General features: G+C 42.6%; 2 protein-coding genes across 2 annotated transcripts in view; one reads left to right on the top strand and one right to left on the bottom strand.

Annotated features, from left to right (window-relative positions):
* The window catches only part of dlg4a (discs, large homolog 4a (Drosophila)), a 77,723-nt gene that overhangs the window by 1,498 nt on the left and 68,671 nt on the right, over positions 1-7,554 (top strand). The gene's annotated exons all lie outside the window — the stretch shown is intronic.
* Positions 1-7,554, bottom strand: part of zbtb20 (zinc finger and BTB domain containing 20) — a 117,366-nt gene that overhangs the window by 50,844 nt on the left and 58,968 nt on the right. The gene's annotated exons all lie outside the window — the stretch shown is intronic.

The following is a 7,554-nucleotide window of genomic DNA, read 5'->3' as shown; positions in this document are numbered from 1 at the left end:
TGAAGGTGGAGATCATATTTGGAAATTAAACTCGGACTCAGCGTGAGTAGAGGAGAATCGAGTGCAGCTGGTCCTTTCAGATGTATTACATAAATTTGTGTTTAACTGTGGCACATTACATTCATTTGCTTATCAAGCTCTCAGTTTCCTTGGCAACTGAGATTATTGGTCAGTTAAACGTAGATAGGAGGTAGATGCAGACGGATGAGCAGGGAGACGGATTTTCACCCTTTAGAGGTTCAATTTTAAGAACATTCAATATATTTATAGACAAAAAATAAAAACTGATAAGTGCCTGTTGGTTCTACAAAGCCTGTTGTTGTTTCCCATCACGACGCAGTGTAACAAACTCCAAAATGAAAATGTCAAGGTACCTCTCTTTGAACATCAGCCCCTCATGCTTCTTATTTGTCCTGAGTGTGACTCACTGAGTTACTTAAGACGGCAAAAAAGACAGTGTAAGTGAAAGGCCACGGTTGGTAACAGTGGATATTTCACCAAACTTGTTCATGCATCGCTGTGAAAGTGAGAAAAGACTTACTGTAAAGCTGGCAGAGAGAACACGGCAATTGCCAAGAGATTGTGAGACAGATGGTCAGTTTATAAAAGGGAAAGTTATAATAATATAATATAATGGCCGGTTGGCGAGTACATGATCAACCAATGAGACGTTCAGTTGCATGTGCATTGCTTTGCTTACATGTGACTTCAAACACACTTGGATAGAAATTAACTAAACTTTTGGTTTTCCAAAAATATTAAAGCAGCTATGAGCACTGTCGTTGCTTCAGCTAACTTCCTGTTTGTTTTACAATTAGCAATCCCATCACCACATGAAAGCACAGGGGTAATTGCCAGACATAGCAGCAAACAGGAGGACCCTGCTCTATATACAGGACCACCTCTTAATGGAGTTCTCTGTCCTGATTAGATAAAGTGAGCAGGGATACCAGAACATTTACTGCATGAGCAGTAATGGAGGGCCGTGGGTTTCTGACCACTCTACGACACTGATTACTGTTGGACGATAGAGCTATTAAGCACTTCTTTTAATAAAAATATATTGCTCACATCAGCTTTAAGTGATTTAAATATGCCTTTACAATTATTGCAATATAACTGAAATCACAAAATGGCAATATTCAAATCACGAGAAACTGCAATTTTTATGATAATGGTCAAATGTCTTTACAGCTTTATAGTGAAGTACTGTAGCTCTCAGATGCTCTGGCATACAAGTCTTGTTCTACAGATGTAAGACAACATGTTTGTTTGGTAAAGACCCCCACAAATCATCACAATTTAAGTTTTTTCAGTGATAACGAAGATTGTGATGCAAGAGTGGTGATTCCTGCTAATCCTGAATCACATCACATCATATAATCTGTCAAAATAATCTGGACAAAAAACTGGACAAATCTAACTTGACTGGTCAAAAACCTTGGTGTTTCCCTTTAAATGTGTGATTAAACATTAATGGAGGCTGGCTGCATTGCAGGTGAGGACTGTGGCTTGCCATCATGTAGCAGATGATGGGTGAGCAGCTCCCTGGGCGAGCTGTTCCCTGGGAGACACCCACATACTGTAGAGCAGGTTATGTGAACAATGTTGCTTCCTCATGCAGGTCTGTGCACGAAGTTTTGCTGTGTGGGTGAAGCCACAGTAAGCCAGTGAGTGACAAATATCTGATAACACGCCGGGTTGAACTTAAACACCAATGTGCTGCTCAATGCTGCCTTTAGTTTGAAGAGTAGCAGCCTGGGCAATACCTTGCATTGTAATACAAGCTCCTCACAGCTGTCTATCAGACTGATCGGCCACTGAAACCCTGAATATCCAATGAAATATAATAATTGGACCTATTTTGAGAGCGATGGAGGAAGAATTATTGCAATTCTGTGATTAAATAAAAAAAAAGAAATCACTTACAGCCAGTTCCTTTGTACTAAAGAGAAAGTTATCATCATTTTTATTTGAATAGTAGTTTTTTAAGTATTTCTTTTTCTTTTACACAACCAGTATTATCTTTACACATCTATCTAATACTGGCAATCTCCAACATTGGAGCCTCTTTGATAATACGCCTGATTGCTTCGAGCTACAAAAGCCTCCAAAATTCCTCAGAGACATGTTATGTGGAACATAATGTTTTGTCTGTACCATGTGTTGGCATCAATCGTTTAAAAAGAGAAGCTTTGAGAGGAGACTTACTCTGAAAACACTCAAAGAAATTATCAAGTGATATCCTCAAGGCTGGAAAACAGTATAGGCTGCACTAATGCCACCTTGAACAGCTCACTGTTTTCTCTAATTGATTAAAAAAAAAAAAAAAAAAAAAAAAAAAAGCACTTAAACGCTAAACAAAAGCCAAAAACAACCAAACACCCACTAACACTTGGCTTTTGCGTCAAATTGGAAAGGGGACAATCGGTATGTATTCCTCGGTCAAATGACGCTGCAGTAGTACCAGGTATTTATCGGCTCCAGCTCCGATCGGTGGTGATAGAAATGCAGTATAAGACCTGGGTGGACACCATCCATCCGCCTAGAGTCGCCGTTGAGTTTGACAAGGGGACTGATATAAAAGATATAAAATGGTGCTAAAGAAACAGAGGTCAGGGTTACAGGTTGGGCTTAGCGCTAATACTTTTGCAAAGCAGTGTGCCTTGGTATTTTCTTGGTTATTGATCAAAAAGCAAAGTACAAGTCCATTCTCTGTGTTTTGCTTTCATGAAATGCCCTTGGATCGAAAGAGCATTTTTTTTTATAAAACTGCATTTGTGAAGCAGCACTACTTAACTAATCTGACCTATGTACGTTGTCACTGGCTTACATGGTGCTTTCTACTGCTCCCGTCTTCCGGCATGTTTGTAATGTCCAATGATACATACCCAGAAAAAGAAAGCTAAACTATGGCGACGGGAAAGGAATCACATATTTTTATCAGACTAAAAGACTTGCATACACGCACTAATGCTGGTGTAAAGACTGTAAAAGAGATGAGCCAGGAACACTTTCACTTCCTACCAAGTAGCAGATACTTTTTCCTCCTGAGCATTTCAATGGCTTATGTAATTTTTTTTCTTCCTACACTCAAATCTCAGACTAAAATAAATAACAAATTGCAACATATGATAGCAGCGCATCATACAGAAGTGTCATTACATAACATTTAGAATATTAGGGCATATCAGCTCGAGGCGACGTCACAGGATTTATATTTGGTTTGCGAGGCTGACAATACCTTTGACTCTCCCTCCCTGTATGGCACTGAGTCAGAGAAGGATGATGTTTGATGTTTGAGAGGCGAGAACAAAGATGGTGCACACAGTAAAAAGGGATTTTCAGCTCTGAAAGCAACTTATCTTATTGCAATCGTGATGTGTAATGGAAAATGATTGGGGGTGAAGAATCACGCATGTGTCTCCCCTGCGAGGAAAGGAGGACACACTTTATGTTTCTGCTCGCTCTTACTGCCTTCCTCCTGCTTTGCTTGTCTTACACTCCTTTGATTATCACTCCTCTCCCTGTTGTCACCCTCGTTCCACTTCTCTGCTCTCACATTTCCAATTCCACATTTTTTTTTTTGTCCTCCCTGCCTCCTTCACCTCTGTAATCCCTAACTCAGTCCTCTCTTCCAGCTTCCTCCTCCCTTTATCTCCCTTTACCTCCTCCCCCACCTTCTACTTACTCTACCCTTTCCTGCTCCCTACTCGCTAGCTTACCTTCTGCCCTCCTCTTCAGCACTTTCGAGGCTTCCCTAGTTAGTGCTCCTTCAAATAAATTATACATTTGACAAGATGTAGTCAAAGTCAGCAGCTCTGTGTGCACATTACCGGCTTCATGTATGGCTTCGTGCTCCAACATGAACATCCTCTTGCAGGGGATGGGTCTGAACACTCACATTTGTAATTTCTTTTTCTGCGCTGCCAGCTGTTCTTATGGTTCAATATATTTGAATATTTATGCGTGTGTGCATACAAGGATGAGGAGCTTATGGCTGCTGCATCCTGCTCTTGTCCACAGAGTCTCCAAAATGGAGTTAAGCTAAAAACCCTCCGCTCACAAATCTAACAGAGCCTCCTCAGTATCCACTCAGCTCGTCCGCAATTCTGCTCATCTTAACAAGTGTCCATTCACCCATACCCCGCGATGTGTGTCTGCACGAGTTTGTAACATACAGTGCAGTGTGCTGTGGGTAAGGATTAGTGATCCAGTGGAGAGCTAATATGATCTCCGCTCAAGGGCACGGGCTTCCATGAGGCCTTTGTATGCAGCCACAGAGACACTGATCCTGCCAAGTTGGTCCCAGGGCACAGTGAGCGAAGGAGCAGGGCTTGCCCCGGTGCAAGACTGATGCCATGACTGCACAGCGCAGAGCATCTCTATTGTCCGGTACAAAAAAAAAAGAAAAAAAGACAGAAAGCAGAATGGAGGGGATGGGAGTAATTCTATACAGATGTTCTTTTCTCCCTTTTTCTCCCTAAATTCGAATGGCATCGTGTACTCGTGATGCTCGTGAAGAAATGTATTGCAAATTTCACCCGTTCAGCTACGGTTTTGTTTCATCTTTAAGTACATATTGCAGCACTCACCCACACAATCCACCGCTTTCCCGAAAGAAAGCCACACACACCTACATGATCAGACAGAACCTCGCACAAACTGCGGGGCTTCCTGCTCCTCGCACAAAGTGGCTTCTGCACCGTGGATTGTTAACTGCAACCTTTGCTCGAGTCCGAGGTTCACGTCTTAGAAAACTTGTCAGGTTTAATTAAAGAGGAGGAGAGACTGGCTGTGCTGCTTGATGCTAAATCCATGCTGCTGTAATTGGGGAATGGTGTTGTTGCAGATCGAATCATTTTATCTCAGATAAATACGGTCTTGAGAACATCGAATCACTGCCTGTATTTTTTTAACATACACGCTCATCAGCCGCACTGTTTCAACTAAACTACGCTAATACAATGCCACTGTAATGCTAACCTCTAGTCTCTCAACTACTCTATAATGCCCACCACCCCCACCAGGAGCCTTAGCCAGCAAGGAGGCTGCTAAGAGCTTGTCTTTGTCAAAAGCACACAACACAATCTGTGCTCCACTCTTCAGGCAGTGTTTCGCTTCCCTCGACTCCACAGTTTTTACCACAGAGAGGATGAGCAATGCCTTATCGTTTCTTTTGAATCTTACCTTGGATGTTTAAATGTTAAGGATGTTTCAGGACGGTCCAATGTAAAGAGGCCACAGGCTCAGTCAGTATTTTATTTGCTGTTTAGTTTGAATATATCTTTCTATCTATTCAAATAAAAAGGCTAATTTCATTCTGTTGAATGAACAGGCTTTCATTGAGCTTTCATTTAAAACCCTTATCTATGGTGCTACGGATTGATCATCCCGTTGTCGCTTTGACATTAATGAAATGTAATCAAATCTTTTATTTTGGTCTTGATTTATTAAAACAAAAAACAGCCCACTTCCTGTCCACCAGCCTGCTTTACAGGCTGTGCTGTTTAATTTCAGTGTTTTGGCTGTCAGCATCGCTGTCCGTCCTGAAATTGTCCATATGACAGGTGACAGATTTGATCCATCATAGGTTGTTTGGACTGGAGACTTTGTCATCTCACATTGAGCGAGAAGGCTAATGGCGAAACATGAGCCCTGCTAGGGTGGACAAGGAGGAGGGACTGCTGCCGATGGCTGTGCTACACTGTTGTATGCATTGACTGGACAAGAAAAACGACAAATTGTGATGGTAATTCAGCACATATGACTGAGAAATAACTAAATCAGTGGCGATGATGGTGATGTTAATCTAAACATGTGGGTAGATTCAACAGAAGAGGTCCTGTGGGCCTCATTAGGTAGGTCAAGGAGGGTCAGCTCCTCACCAGGACCTCTGTAATAAAACTACACTGTAATCAATTTAGTTAAAAGTCATCTAACTATCTTATGTTATGTAATTAGAGCGTGTTTGACAATGTATGGCACTTGTGTGTGTGGGGAGTGGAACCGGGGCGTGACGAAAAAGAGGAAGGTAGAAGAAAAAATGACAGAAACAAGAATGAGAAGGATGGTAGTGCTGATATCATCGATATGAATAGAACTTGCATTAGCCTTGCAAATGGGATCAGATTTTCTTTCAGTGCTGTGATGATGTTTTTCAATATAGCACACAATGACACCTTGTGGCACGTTGGTAAACTACAGCACGGGAGTCCATGACAATCCGGCTCAGGTATGTCGTCAAATTTGAGCTGCTTGTGTCCATACTGGATGCTCAGCGTTATGCAACCTGAGTCCCAGAGTACAAACGCGGCCTGCCTCCACTGAGGTCGAGGCCTTGTGTTTTTCCTAATATTTAATAGGAAACTGCTGGACCATACATCAGCTATTCACAAGCAGTATCTTGTCACAGACCTTTGTAATGTTCTCATCTGAAATTCAGGTCATGGATTCAGAGGTTTTTAACCTCCCCATTTGGCAAAATAACTGCCTCCGAGTACCAGTCATACTTGAATTACATGCTTTCTAACTCTGATAATACACCTTGCTGCCAACATGTGTGGCTTTAGCACAGTATAAAAAAAAATCCCCAAAAAACATCAGAATGAAAAACATGACATGAGCTAATGACACAGTGAGAGTTCAAACCCAAACACACGCTCGCACTCAACACAGTCATGTACAAGCGCACATATTTTGTGTGATTTGTTTGTCTCTGGCTCCGTATCTTCATGTTCCCCTTATAGGTGATGTCAGTTGCCTAGCAACCAAGCAATCAGGGCCCGATTGTTGCCATGACAACATGGCAGGGGTATCATCATCATGGAGAGAATAGAGATGAAAGGAGGAAGGGAGGTAGAGAGAGAAAGAGAGAGAGCGAGAGAGCGAGAGAGAGAGAGCGAGAGAGAGAGAGCGAGAGAGAGAGAGAGAGAGAGAGAGAGCCCTGCCATTGAAGGGTGTTGATAATGTGAAGCCCACAGTATCCAGGTAGGAGGATGACCTCTGTGTAGGCGGCGGCAGAGAATGCTCATGAATGCGGAGAATAGAAAATTAATGTTGGGTCTTATGCGGCTGAATCCACGGGTTACACAGCGTTTGACAACTGCTCTAACAACGCGAGCTTCATTCCAGATGGAAATGTCACGACGTGCTCCAGTTGTCTTTAGTCACAGACAGCGAGGCTGATGCAGAAGCCGCAGCTCAGTGTGTCGCTGGGGTCCAGAGGGCTTCGGGCCTAACCTCCGTAGGTGTCATAACCCATCCATCACCCGACAGCAGTCCACTGTAAAACAGCCCAATGGGGTCATGGTGCATTGACTCTGTTTATTCCCTCGCTCAACCCTTAATACAGCCATGTAGCAGAAAGTAACGGGGCCTGAGAAGGCAGGAGCAGGAACAAATACACCCATTATGATGCAGATTAAGCCACTGCATGGATCAGAGTGGACGCAGAATTATATTAGGTGTCAAAATGCTGACAACATTGATTTAATAAGTGGTGTGACCGAATGACGGCTGATCAAGCATCACTAGGCTAACACTAGTGAAGAT

The sequence above is a fragment of the Sparus aurata genome, chromosome 13 (assembly GCF_900880675.1).
Source record: "Sparus aurata chromosome 13, fSpaAur1.1, whole genome shotgun sequence".
NCBI classification, from domain to species: domain Eukaryota; kingdom Metazoa; phylum Chordata; class Actinopteri; order Spariformes; family Sparidae; genus Sparus; species Sparus aurata.
The sequence above is the reverse complement of the archived record's forward strand: the minus strand, read 5'-3'. Positions and strand labels throughout refer to the sequence as shown.